Source organism: Somniosus microcephalus, chromosome 11, assembly GCF_052327205.1.
Source record: "Somniosus microcephalus isolate GS21.2 chromosome 11, FLI_Smic_1.0, whole genome shotgun sequence".
Classification (NCBI taxonomy): Eukaryota; Metazoa; Chordata; class Chondrichthyes; order Squaliformes; family Somniosidae; genus Somniosus; species Somniosus microcephalus.
This window is the reverse complement of record NC_140997.1, coordinates 138,070,333-138,085,297: the sequence shown is the minus strand read 5'-3', so window position 1 is coordinate 138,085,297 and position 14,965 is coordinate 138,070,333.

Genomic DNA, 14,965 nt, shown 5'->3' with positions numbered 1-14,965 from the left:
CTGCTACAAACAGGAGTAATTTGGAAATGGAGCGAAGACTGTAAACGTGCCTTCCATAAATGCAAAGACTTAATCACGTCCTAAGAAGTTTTGGCTCATTACAACCCATCACTGCCAATCAGACTGGCGTGCGATGCATCCCCTTACGGCGTAGGAGCAGTATTATCGCATAAATTCCCTGATGGCTCGGAACGGCCGATAGCTTTTGCGTCACGCTCATTGAACTCAGCTGAGCGTAACTATGCCCAAATCGACAGGGAAGCACTCAGCCTGGTATGGGGAGTGGAGAAATTCAACCATTACCTACACGGACAAAAATTTACCTTGTTGACTGACCATCAACCCCTCATCTCCATATTCAACCCTAAAAAGGGTGTTCCCATTATGACCGCGCAAAGGCTACAGAGGTGGTCCCTCTTTCTAGGGGCACACCAATACAACATAGAATACAAAGGATCAAAACAGCATGGGAATGCTGACGGTTTATCGCGCCTACCGTTGCCAACGGTAGAAGAGGCACCTACAGTAGACCCAGTGGAGATGTTCCACTCTACCATAGTAGAATGTCTACCAGTACCAAATTCTGCCATTGAAAGGGAAACGAGAAATGACCCGACTCTCTCACGAGTCTACGATTTAACAGTGAAGGGATGGCCAGCACATGGCGAACCACTGTTGCCAGCATTCTCACAAAGAAGAGAACAGCTGTCAGTGTGCCGAGGAACCTTGATGTGTGGATCCAGAGTGGTGATTCCACCCAAACTCCAGGATAAAGTGCTAAAGGAGCTTCACGAGGGGCATCTGGGTGGAGTGAAAATGAAGAACCTAGCCAGGGCGTTTGTATGGTGGCCAGGTATCGATGGAGACATCGAAGAAATGACCAAGAGCTGCCTAGGATGCCAGAAGGTCCAAAACGCTCCACCACAAGCCCCTCTACATCCATGGGAGTGGCCCTCATCTCCCTGGCAAAGGGTACACATCGACTTATGGACTCAATGTTCTTAATCGCGGTTGATGCACACTCCAAGTGGCCGGAGGTAATAAAGATGTCCTCCACCACCACGGAAAAAACCATCACAGTATTAAGGACCATATTTGCCAGGAATGGGCTGCCTGAACAGATCTGTTCTGATAATGGACCGCAATTTGTGTCCAAAGAATTCAGGAAGTTCTCAAAAAACAATGGGGTTAAGCACTACACGTCCGCCCCATACCATCCCGCCACCAATGGATTGGCTAAAAGGTTTGTCCAGACCTTCAAGAAGGCCATAAAGGCCATGGGTAATGAAGACATAAAACTTCAGCACAAGGTGGATAACTTCTTGTTCGCATACAGGAATGCAACACATATGGTTACAAACCAAACTCCCGCCATGATGTTCTTCAATAGAAGCCTAAGATGCCGGCTGGATTTGATCAAGCCAAACATCAGAAGGGACGTGGAGAACCGGCAATTTCAAGGCATGAATGAAAGGCCAACTAGAACCTTCCAGATAGGTCAACAAGTTTTGGCCCGGGACTACCGTACCGAGAAATGGCAGCCTGGAACTATCTGCACACGACTAGGACCGCTGATGTATACGGTGGACATCGGAGAAAGCATAATAAGGCGCCATGCTGACCAAATCATAGAGCCATCCGAAAAGGGACAACCTACACCACAACTCTATACGCCTAATGATGAAGTAGAGATACCCATATCTACCTCCGATCCGGTGATACTGGAACCCGATGAACCCGACACTGGCATTCAAGCCGAATCAGCCTTGCCAAAAGAACCTACTACACCACCAGAAACGACTACACCACCGAGGCGTTATCCGGACCGAGTCAGGAAGCCTCCAGAGAGACTGACTTATAATTAATTAACTGTAGCATGTGTAGATTATTTTTCTTGTAACATGTAATTAATGATTACTTAAAATATTATGTACTGGTTGGCTAAAAGGGGAGGAATTGTAGTGTATGTGCCTTTAAGAGCCCCATGTGTACTGTAATGCCGGTAATGGCCACTCGGGCTATATAAGCCTGTATATTGTGTTGTATCAGTTAGTTCCCCTCCAGACTTTGTTCAGTAAACACTTGTGAAACCAACTCCTGTCTTCAGTGTCTCTATTAACACACGGACACAACAGCAGCTGACCAGGGTCGAGCCGACGATCCTCGACCCCGCCGACATCCAGGCCCGCCGATGTCCAGCCGCCCCCGACCCCCACCTCAGGAGAGAGGTGTGGCGCAGTTCGCAGGAGCCCCACGATCCATGTGGAGACGCCTGAAAGGACCAAACACAGACTCGATTTCAAAACCTTGCACTTCCTAGTGGGATTGGTGAGCATGTTTCTGGCCCTTCACAATCAGATCTAGATAGGTTTAATAAGGGGGTGGATTTAAGTTTACAATTAACATGAGTTGTCCCTCGATGTTCCGTGTGTTTCCTTATTTCATGATGATCTTTGTAGAGTATAAGATGCCTGTATTTGCCTTAGTTAGTATAATGTCATTATGATTTGTTTGTGTTTGTTTTTCCCTCCCATGTACTCTCTTATCTGTGTTGCATTTGATTTGATCATTTTCCTTATGCAATAAAATTTCATTTTGTTTCACCAAACTTGGTCTACAAGAGTTTTCTCTACATTGTAGTTCCTGCGCCTAAGTCCAGAGTACAGAATCTTAAGGGGCGAGTGGGTCGAACCACTCAAGGTTTACTGTGCAAGAGAGAGAGGCCTCAGGGAAACCTCTCGAGGACAAAACCCCTTACAGAACGTGAGCTTTCTTTGCTCAATTTATATACAGATATTTGTCCATGTTGTTTTACTGTTCTGTGCGAATTATAATTGTCTTTATAATTATTCGCGATACCGCTCAGGTGGTTGTATGTTACTCCTCCATCCTTTCTGCGGTGTTTTGGCGTGTTCTTTTCTTGTTGCCGGTGCTGTCGTGTTTGGCTCTGGAGAGTGCATGTTTGCAGTTGTTGTATTTGAGGTGTTTGTTTCTGGCATTATATTGTTTTCCGTGTCTGGTACCCTAACTGCTGTTAATGTTGTCCGCTGTTTGACAGCTTCAGGTGAGGGTCTGATATCGCCTGTATTGGTTTCCAGGTTCTGTCTCTACCAAGTAAGATCTTGGAGTATCAGCTTTTCCAATAACCTTGGCTGGACTCCACGTTCTCAACAACGGATCTTGTATATGCACTGATTGCCCATTTAGCAGCTCCGGTAGTGGTTTTGCATGCTTGTTATAGTGCGTGCTCCCCGTAGCTTGTGTTTCCATCAGCTTCTGCCGAATGTCCTCTTGGCCCTGGGGAGGATATACCTTTGCTGGTAGAGTTGTTTTGTATTTTCTACCGTTTAGTAGTTCTGCTGGTGATTTCGAGTCTGCTCTCAAAGGTGTTGATCTGATTGCCAAAAGGGCGAGGTCTTCTCCCATCACCTTGCTTTTGATGAGAGCTCTTTTGACTGTTTGGATCTGTCTTTCAATAAATCCGTGTCCCCATGGGTAATGTGGGGATGAGGTAATTATTTTAAATCCGTATTTTCCAGCCAGTGCTCTGAATTCGCTGGAGGTGAATTGTGTCCCATTGTCGCAGATGACCTTCTCTGGGATGCCCTGTTCTGCGAATAAGTTTTTTGCAATTTTTGTGATTGTTGTGGCTCTCATGTCATTTATCCTTCTGACAAAAGGAAATTTTGAGTAGTAGTCTGCTACTATGATGTACCACTCCTGGTTGCACAGGAACAGATCTGTTCCGACCGTGTGCCATGGTCTCGGGGGTACTTCCATTTGAATCATCTCCTCCTTCTGCTGTGTGTTTCGGTATTTCTGGCATATGCAGCATGTGGCAACCATTTGTTCTATGCTTTTGTACATGCCTATCCAGTACGGCTCTTAGTTTACATTTCTCCATCCCCATATGGCCTTGGTGTATTAAGCGGAGAAGTTCCATTTGCATCGTTTTTGATATTATGATTCTTGAGCCAGCAAGGAGAACACCGTCCTCCACCGAGATGTCGTCTCTGGTTGTCCAGTACTGTCGGGGACCTGCTGGGTCTTCTCCGGCCACCCCTGTATTATCTGTTGCATGAGTAGTAGCAACTCCTCTTCTTTACCAGTCTCCTCTTGAATTTGGCTAAGCTTTGTGGGAGTAACATTTACGAGGTGGTGTATTTTTACTGTCAGGCCCTTCATCTCGTGTGGTGACAATCGAGACAATGCATCTGCCAGTGCCATTTCTTTCCCTGGCCGGTATTTTAATTCGAAGTCGTAACTTTGGAGTCTTAACAGTAACCTTTGCAGTCTTGCTGGGGCCTTGCTTAGGTTTTTCTTGTAAATTTGTTCGAGTGGATGATGGTCACTCTCTACCTCGAATTTTCTTCCGTATAAGTAGGTGTGGAACTTTTCGCATCCGTATACTACTGCCAATAGCTCTCTTTTGATGTTTGCATATCTTGTCTCTGCTGATGTCAATGCCTTCGATGCGAAAGCTATTGGTTTCCCTTCCTGCACGAGGGCTGCCCCATGCCCCCTGGTAGAGGCATCTACCTGTAGAGTGACAGGTTTTTTTCCATCGTAATAAGACAGGCTGGTTTCTTTACATAATAATTCCTTTAGGTGTTTGAAGTTCCTCTCATGGGATTCTGACCATTGGTATTCGGTGTCTTTTAGTAATTCTCTTAGGTTCGCTGTGTAGTCTGACATGTTCGGGATGAAAGAGCTCATATAGTGGACCAAGCCGAGGTAGCTTGTCAGCTCCTTCTTGTCGTTTGGAGGTTTCATCTCTGCTATCGCCTCGACCTTTTTGGGATTAGGCATTTTGTACTTTTAACGATGCACTTCTCGGCGTTCAGCTTGATGCCAGCCGTTCTGGTGCGCTCCATGGCCTCGTGCAAGTGCATGTCGTGGTCTCTTTCATTTGATCCGTAAACTTGGATGTCATCAGCGATTCCAATGGCTCCTTCACAGCCTTTGTATGTTTCATCGATCTTTTGTTGGAAGATGTCTTGGCTGACTTTCAACCCGAATGGCAGCCGCAGGAATTTATAACGCCCCAATGGTGTATAAAAGTCGTCAGGTTAGTTGATTCTTCGTCCAGTTTTACGTTCCAGTAGCCGTTTCTGGCATCCAGTTTGGAGAAGACTTTGGCTTCTGCCAGTGCTGGTGTGATTTCTTATAATGTTGGTGTGGGGTAGTGGTCCCGCTTTATTGCCTGGTTTAAGTCTTTGGGATCCAGACAGATTCTGAGCCGCCCGTTCGGCTTTTCCCGTACCACAATTGAGTTTACCCAGTCTGTGGGTTCAGTGACCTTTGCGATTATTTCTTTCTCTTCCATTTCTTTTAGTTCGGTGTATAATTTTTCTTTTAGCTCGATAGGTATTTTTCTTGGAGCGTGGATGACGGGTTTTACCTCTGGATCTATTGTTACATGGTACTTGAACTCCCCGAAGCATCCTACAGTGTCATCAAAACATTCTGGATACATGTCCATCAAATGTTTCGTGTCCATGATTTGTGGACGAATCTCCAGTGGGGTGTTACTGTTGACTTTCAGTGATGTTTTTGTTAGTTCGTGGTTTACCGAGATTAACCCCAGCTTCTCGCAGCTGTTTAATCCCAGGATCGCCGGTCCCTCTGAGTCGGTCACATAGAACATGCAGTTGATGTTTCTGCTTGTGTGTGTTCCTTTTATATAGGTTGTTCCGAGTTGTCTGATCTCGCTCCCCCCATACGCTGTCAGCGTGACGTTGTTTGCTTTTAAACATCCTCTTTTCGGGTATCTATCTTCACCCAAGTTTTCGTGGAAGATCCTCTGGTACAGCCTCAGTGGAAGGATGTTGCTCTGAGCTCCTGTATCCAACTTTACTTTTAGATTGACGGTTGTGGGCTGTCCTTCGATCCTCTTTTTAATCTGGATGATAGTGTGCAATTCTTTCTTTGGGGTGCTTTCCGCTCTGGACGTTTCGTGTAAGAGAACCTTTATGGTTTCAATGTTCAGAGCTTTGTCATACCCGCAGTCTTTGTCATCTTGCTCACCCATGGTATGGATTTTGTTTTTCTTTTGTTGGTTCTGCTGCCCACCTCTGCTTTTGCTGTGTAGCCCCTCTCTTTTAGCTCTGCACATCTTTTGCCAGTGGTTTGCTTTACCACACGTGTTGCAGCTTGTTCCATACGCTGGGCATTTTCTTCTGACTGTGTAGTCGTGTTGTCTACCGCAGTTTCTACACGTATTCTTCCCGCTGTCATATACTTGTTTTTGTGTGCTGTGCTTTTCGCGCACTGCATCTACTCTGTGATCCGGTTCGGGAGTTGTCCGCACGTCAGCCGTATGAATATTCAGCGTTTTCATCTGTTGTTTTGTGGCTTCGTGAGCCCTTGCTGTATCTATGGCTTCTAATATTCCGAGCTTTTCTTTTCCTATTAGTTCTTTTTGCACTTCTGTATGTGCTGATCCCCATATTAATTGGTCTACCAGCCTTTCTTCTAGTTCCGTAAACTTGCATTTGCTGGCTTCGTTTTTTAATCTCGTCAGGAAATTGTCAGCCGTTTCACCAGGTTCCTGTCTTAAGCTTTGGAATTTATACCTGTGTATGCGGTGGTTTGATTTAGGCTCGAGATGGTTACTGAACTTTTCATAAATCTCCGTAGGGTTAGTTTTATCCTCTTCGGATAAACTCCAGCTGTTACAGAGATCTAAGCCTTTTTCTCCCGCCCACAGTAGAATGTAGCTGACTTTTTCCTCGTCGGAGGAGCCTTTCAGGAAACTTTTAAATGTAAGCTCGCATTTTTGCTTACATTTCCGGAAAGCTTCCACGATATCGTCGGCTTCCCAGTTCATCATGGGGAGCATATTCGCGGTCAGTGCATTGGACGGCGCCATTTTAGCTGCCCATACAATTCGCGGTTACAACGCTGCAGAGTTTACTTTTAAATTTCTTTCTTCAATCTGATATCGTTTTTATTTGCGTAAGTTTTACTCACTTATACCGCTGCCACCATGTTATGTCTTCTAGCGCTCGTAGCGCTTTGTAAAGACGACTCCGGACTCGGTAGTTTGTAATTATAACTGCTGTTTTATTTGTGTTGTAATGGCTGCCTGCCGCATGGTGCGGGGTGATATTTCCAAGTGCTGTGCGGCGCCTGTGCACTACTTTCCCAGCATCGTAGTGCTGCTACACTTGATTTGAGTGTTAGTACACTTGTACAATGTAGTCCCAACATAACTATGTAACAATCATCTCGAGAATCGCTGACACAACCCCATGTGTCCCCAGCAGCCAATTGGAGGAGGTGGTGCCGAACAAGAAAAAATACATGATTTTTCAGCGTGCAATTGCAAGTGGAGGTGAGTTTCATGAATTGGCATTACTGAATGAATGACTGACTGACTGTTCCCCTAACGATTGAATCCTCTATCACTATTGCTTTCCTGACCTTCCCCCTTTCTGTCTCTTCTTCTCCCCCAACCCCACCCCAAGTACAGCTGAGCCACCCATGGTGCCGTGGACTTGGTTCCTCTGGTGAGTATAGCCAGAGCCATCACCCTCACCAGTATTCAATAATGGTTAGAGAGCATGATGCACTCGGGACTACTGCCTGGTCGTCGTCTTCTCTGGCGGTCACCCATTCCCTCTCTGCCTGTACACTCAAAAGCTGCGGGGTGAACACCACCTGAAACGTGCTATCCACGTAGACACCAGCTGCTGCTTAAGCTCCGAAACTCTGATTTCGAGCTCCTCCAGTTGACTATACTTCCTGCATACAGTCCTGGTCCCATATGGCACAGGATGTGCATTCGATGGGACTGAGGTGCCGTGCCATACCTTTATTAGACTACTTAATAAGACTTGTCCCTGATCTGGACAAAAAAACTCACCAATCAGCTCCTTCCCTTGTACTGACGTGACTTGGGTGTTGTTTACCTCTGAAGCTTTCAGGCTGCTCTCGCTCTCCCCACTTTATACACTTAGGTACTTGATCTAGTTTAAGTTATGCATAAATTAAATTAAATATTTACTTGTAACTTACCCCTGCTGGTCTTGGGTCTATTGTTTATCTAAAGGATACTACGTTAAACTAAACTGATTCCTCGGCTCCCGCCGCTCCTCTCTCTATACTGACTATGATGTCACTTATTTTAGTTTGTTTGGTGCAGTACACCCCCAGATCTGTGTAAGCACCTGAAGTGGCTTAGCAACACTGCATTGGCTCTCCATGAGCTGCTTAGTGGAGACATGGACCTGTAACAGGTTAGATTCCAGATTCTAAATATGGATGCAGCTGCTATTGTTTATTGTACGAGATCAAGTCCAGATACACACACTGGCCTGAATTTTAGATGGGAGCCCTGGCCTGGGGGGTGGGGGGGTTGTCTTTGAAGCGGTCAGGAACAGCATAGCCTGGCACGAAGCGGAGGGAGGGATTGTGGGACGGGCGGGTAATCATCGGCTGGGGCAAGGGAGACTAGACTAAATCATCATCGGAGGATCATTTGGGGGGGAGATAAGAAACGAGAGACCATTGGCGAGCTGTTGGGACTGGACCGGGGGTGGGTGGGGGAAGGAAGATGGGAGATCCCGGGGGTAAGACTGATAGCAGGTTCCGGCGTTAGCACATGTGTAGTTAAACGCGGAAATCCAAAAGTTGCTGTCACTGATACCCTGCTTCTCCACAAGGGGCGCTGTTGCAGTCTTCGCTGATGGAATCGGCACAGAGATCAACGTAATGGTGTGAACTTGGGCTAATTGCCAGAAAAAGTTGGGGCTGGTCTGAAGAGACACAAGGAGTCTGTCTTGCCGCCATTTAAAATTCCCACATAAGAACATAGAGCTGCAGTAGGCCATTTGGCCCTTTGAGCCTGTTCAATCTTTGCTTATAGGCCCCTCATTCCAGGAATCAGTCTAATGAACCTTTGATGCACTCCGGAGACCAAAACTGTACACCAATACGCCAGGTGTGGTCTCACCAAGTCCCTATATAATTGTAGAAGGCCTAGAAATTGGGTGGTTTATCACCATCCGTTAACCATAATAAGGTGGGGGGGAAATGGCGGCCGCCGCCATTTTTGGCGTGACTGGCAGCCCTGCCAATAGCAGCGATCGCGGAAATCATTGAAATGAAACAGATCGTGGCATCAGTGAGTGTAATGCTAACTTGACGGTTTTCTGCTACATTGGACTGTGTCGCTCCACTTATCAGCATGCCTTAGCTACGGCGAGCTGAGCAAGCATTGAGAAGCAGGAAGGAGGCTCCAGCAGCGGTATTTAAAGGGATCATCAGCAATCACCTTGCACGTGACTTGTTTCTGCAGTTTTGACTGGCTCTGTTCTACTTTCTGCAATTCCACCAGCTTTATTAACTTCTTTCAAGGTTCTAAGGTAACAGGGAGTGTTGCAAGTGGAGAATGTCTTCTTCATTCTTATTTCAAGGCTTTTGCTCACAACACTTGCTCCCAGTCATGGGAGCATTACTGGCAGTCCCCATTGCGCTCGAGGATCTTCGGCCGAGGGAGTGGAGGCAGCGAAGAAGGGGAGAAAGATGGGCGCAGAAGGAGAAGGAGGGTTCTCGACAGGTCTTCCGAGTGCACTTATCTTAAACTGCTCCTCTTAGGAAGCTATGCTTCACCCAGAAGGTGGTCCCAGAATTCTGCCACCAGACCTGCAGGCGATCACGGCTCTCCCAAGAGCAGTCGAAATCATAGTGGCCCTCAATTTCTTTGCCAACGGGTCCTTCTAGTCTTCAGCAGGAGACATAACTAACATCTGAATGTTCGCCGTCCATTGCTGCATCCGGGAGGTCACTGAGGCTCTCTACACCAGGAAAAGGGACTAAGTTGCCTTCTCTCAGCAGTAGGGTTGCAAAATTCCAGGAATTTTTAAAAGAGGAAACTTTCTATGGGAATTTTCGGGAATTTGTGCAAAAAAACTCAATTCCCATACTGATGGTTTTTGTCTCTGACCCTTATTATCTTTGTCATCAAAATAGACATACTGTTCCATACAAATAAAAACAGGCTTTCAAAACTTTATTTAGGTTACAATTTTGAACTTTATTGAACCCCCACAAAAAAGACGCATCTGAAATAAAATAACAGCGTCAGTTTATTTAGCCTGTAATTTGTTAATTAGCAGGAGCGTGACGTCAGTCGCAAGGCCAAATTGACGCACACTCGGCCATTTTTGGACGTCGCCGCTCCTCTTAGCGCCCTCTCCAAAGCATGCCCGTGCGTACAGCCGTTCACACCCTGTAGAGCCGGGAGAAAGGGGAGGTATAAAGCGTGTAGTAAATACTCTGTACAATTCACATTTACTGTGTGTTAAATCTCAAGAGTTTAATAACCTTGCTTGTATAACAATTGAAAAGAGTACGCAGGAGACAGTTCAGTTAACAGCCATCACTTTCCAGAGAATCTTCTCGACTCCATGCACTCTATTTCCCATAGTGCATTGCACATCACAACTACGGTAAGCTATGTGGGACAATTCAAATACAACATTCAAAATACACATTTCCCCTCTTACATTAGTGGTGATGTTAGTAGGGTGAACTGTCTCCCGTACAAATATTGGTGAAACTTGCGAACACCAAAAATGATGCTCAGTGCTTCTCGTTCTATTTGGGCGTAGTTAGTTTCAGCTCTGTTCAAAGTCCTAGATGCGAATGCTATCGGCTTCTCTTATGAGAAACGACCGCTCCCACACCATATGATGATGCATCGCAAGCTAACTGTATTGTGATGCGCCATCAATTACTCAAAAGACTGAGGTTAAGCGAGTAACAACCAGGCTTTTATTAACTAAAGAATGAAGGTCTAGTCTCGAGTGGTCGACCCGTCCAGAATACTAAGGGACTGGGAGGTAGTCACTTATATACCTGGAATAGTGGGAGGAGTCAGCCGAGGCATGTCCAGACCTGTACCTAGTGGAATACACATACACATACAGACAGGTATAACAGTGGTTTACCACATTCACCCCTTGTTTAAAAATGAGTCCGGCGGGGTGAAGTGTATTTAAAAGTTCGTGTATTGGAGTCTCTCCGGAGGTCTTGTCTGCCGCTGTGATCGACGTGGCGACGGCAGGGGTGGTGCAGCTTCCGGCGTCGCGTCCCGTGTAGGCTGGGGCACTGGAGTGTAGTCCTCGTGGGTGACGGTCCAAGGCGAGCCGGCTGCTGGGGTTGGATATCGGGTCGTGGGGGGGGGGGGGGGTGGTAATGGGTAGTGGGTTACAGCGGTCCCCGAGGGTGCGAGGTCTCGTATGGAGACTGTGTCCTCCCGCCCGTCCGGGTACGCAATGTAAGCGTACTGGGGGTTGGCGTGGAGGAGGTTGACCCCCTCGACCAGGGGGTCCGTTTTATTGGTCCTCACGTGTCTTCTCAGTAGTACCGGCCCTGGGGACGTCAGCCATGGCGGTAATGCTGTCCCCGATGTGGACTTCCTTGGGAAGACAAACATTTTCTCGTGAGGGGTGGCATTGGTGGCAGTGCAGAGCAGTGACCGAATCGAGTGGAGCGCATCGGGGAGCACCTCCTGCCAGCGGGAGGTCGGAAGGCCCCTAGACTTTAAGGCTAGTAGGGTGGCCTTCCAAACTGTAGCATTCTCTCTTTCCACCTGTCCGTTCCCCCGGGGGTTGTAACTGGTGGTCCTGCTTGTGGCTATACCCCTAGTGAGCAGGTACTGGCGGAGTTCGTCGCTCATAAACGATGAGCCCCGGTCGCTATGGATATAGCTGGGGAAACCGAACAGGGTGACGAGGCTGTTCAGACATTTAATGACCGTGGCACTGGTCATGTCCGGGCAGGGGATAGCGAACGGGAAACGGGAGTACTCGTCAATGATGTTGAGGAAGTACACATTGCGGTCGGAGGAGGGGAGAGGCCCTTTAAAATCGACGCTCAGGCGTTCGAAAGGGCAAGTGGCTTTTATCAGGTGGGCTCTGTCTGGTCTATAAAAGTGCGGTTTGCACTCAGCGCAGACTTGGCAGTTCTTGGTCATGGTCCTGACCTCCTCAATGGAGTAAGGCAGGTTGCGGGCCTTGATGAAGTGGAAGAACCTGGTGACCCCCGGGTGGCAGAGGTCATTGTGGAGGGCCCTCAGCCTATCGATCTGCGCGCTGGCGCAGGTGCCACGCGATAGGGCATCTGGGGGTTCATTGAGCTTCCCAGGCCGGTACAAGATCTCGTAATTGTAGGTGGAAAGTTCGATTCTCCACCTCAAGATCTTGTCATTTTTGATTTTGCCCCTCTGCTTGTTGTTGAACATAAAAGCAACTGAACGCTGGTCAGTGAGCAGGGTAAATCGTTTTCTGGCCAGGTAGTGCCTCCAATGACGCACAGCCTCTACAATAGCCTGGGCCTCCTTCTCGACCGTGGAGTGTCTGGTCTCTGGGCCCTGGAGGGTTCATGAGAAGAATGCCACAGGTCTCCCCGCCTGATTAAGGGTGGCGGCCAGAGCGAAGTCGGACGCATCGCTTTCCACCTGGAAGGGGATGGATTCGTCCACTGCGTGCATGGTGGCTTTGGCAATGTCCTCCTTGATACGGTGGAAGGCCGAGCGGGCCTCTGCCATCAGGGGAAAAGAGGTGGATTTGATCAGCGGACGGGCTTTGTCTGCATAGTAGGGGACCCACTGGGCGTAGTAGGAAAAAAACCCTAGGCACCTCTTCAGAGCTTTTAGGCAGTGGGGCAGTGGGAGTTCCATAAGGGGACGCATCCGGTCCGGGTCGGGACCGATGACCCCGTGTTCCACAACACAGCCAAGGATGGCGAGGCGGTCTGTGCGGAATATGCACTTCTCCTTGTTATATGTCAGGTTCAGGAGTTGGGCGGTGCGGAGGAATTTCTCGAGGTTTGCGTCATGGTCCTGCAAGTCATGGCCGCAGATGGTCACATTGTCTAGGTAAGGGAAAGTGGCCTGCAGCGCGTTTTGATCGACCATCCGGTCCATCTCCCTTTGGAAGACGGAGACCCCGTTGGTAACGCCAAAGGGAACCCTAAGGAAGTGATAGAGGCGGCCGTTTGCCTCAAAAGCAGTATACTGGCGGTCTTCGGGGCGGATGGGGAGCTGGTGGTACGCTGATTTCAGGTCAACGGTTGAAAAGACGCGGTACTGCGCGATCTGGTTGACCATGTCAGCTATGCGGGGGAGTGGGTAGGCGTCCAGCAGGGTGTAGCGGTTTATTGTTTGGCTGTAGTCGATGACCAGGCGTTGTTTCTCGCCGGTCTTAACGACCACAACCTGGGCTCGCCAGGGGCTGGAGCTGCCCTCAATAATCCCCTCCTTCAGGAGCCGCTCCACTTCGGTTTTGATGAAAACCCTGTCCCCGGCACTGTATCGCCTGCTCTTTGTGGCGATGGGCTTACAGTCAGGGGTGAGATTAGCAAACAGTGGGGGGCGTGGGACTCTGAGTGTGGAGAGGTTGCATCTGGTGCGCGGCGGGCAATTTGGAGGCTGCTGGCTGCGGACTGTGAGTGGGGGGAGGGGGCCATCGTAACGCTTTTGAGGTGGCACTGGAAATCCAACCCCAGTAGAACGGCAGCGCAAAGTTGGGGCAGGACCAGGAGTTTAAAATTATTGAACACAGTCCCGTCTACTACTAGTGTCACCACGCAGTAGCCGCCAATGTCCGCTGACTGGGACTCGGCGGCCATAGAAATCCGCTGGTGCGCAGGCAGGACTGGGAGAGAGCAACGCCGCACCGTGTCGGGGTGGATGAAGCTCTCTGTGCTCCCGGAGTCAAAAAGGCAGTTTATTGCATGGCCGTTTACCTTAACGTCCATTTTGGACCGAGCTAGTTGGTGCGGTCTCGTTTGGTCCAGCGTAACAGAGGCCAGCGTAGGGGTCGGTGTGTCGCTGCGGGTATCAGATGGGGGGGGGCGGCTGGCGGCCTGCTGTGTCCCGGCTGGTGTCCAAGATGGCTGCTGCTGCGGTGGTTCGCACATGGCTGGGGAGGCCCAAGATGGCGGCCCGCACGGCCCACACGCGGTGCTGTTGGGGGCCCAAGATGGCGGCTCGCACGGCCCACACGCGGCGCTGCTGGCGTTCGGGGTGGCTTTGGCCTTGCAGACGCTAGCGTAGTGTCCCTTTTTCCCGCAGCCCGAGCAGGTCGCATTCTTCGCCGGGCAGCGCGCTCTGGGGTGTTTGGCCTGGCCACAGAAGTAGCATTTCTGGCCTTGGGATACTGCTGTCTGGCTTTGGGACACTGCTGCGGTGGTTGGGCCGTTGTTGGGCTGTGGCTGGGGTGGCACGGTGCTATGGGGCTGTCCTACCGTGTCCCAGGTTGTCGTTCCCCGCGGCGTCCACGGTGCAGAGGAGTAGGCATCCATGCCCCGGGAGGCTGCGTCCAGCGTTAGTGCGATTGCGGAGGCTTTGTCGAGGGTGAGGTCACTCTGCTCCAGCAGTCGCTGTCGGGTGTAGTTGGACCTGTGGCCCGCTACGAAGGCATCCCGGATCAGTTCCTCCGTGTACTTAGTGGGCGTTACCGCCTTACACCCACAGGCCCGGCCAAGCACGGACAGTGCTTGGAGGTATTCCTCAGTCGATTCCCCAGGTTGTTGCTTGCGACTCCCCAGGAGGTGCCTGGCGTAAACTTCGTTCACGGGGCGCGTGTACTGGGTCTTGAGGAGCTGGAGGGCGGCTGTGTACGAGGTCGCGTCCCGGATGACTGAGTACACTCGGTGGTTCACCTTGGAGATCAGGACAGACAGTTTGTTCGCATCCGTTACGACCGCGGTGGAGGCAGTCAGGAATGCCTCGAAGCACATGAGCCAGTGAGCAAACTTGGTGGAAGCGTCCGCTTCCCGACTGTCCAGGTCCAGGCATGCTGGTGTGAGGATCTTCTCCATTATAAAAAATTTAGTTAATAAAATTGATGCGCCATCAATTACTCAAAAGACTGAGGTTAAGCGAGTAACAACCAGGCTTTTATTAACTAAAGAATGAACCCGTCCAGAATACTAAGGGACTGGGAGGTAGTCA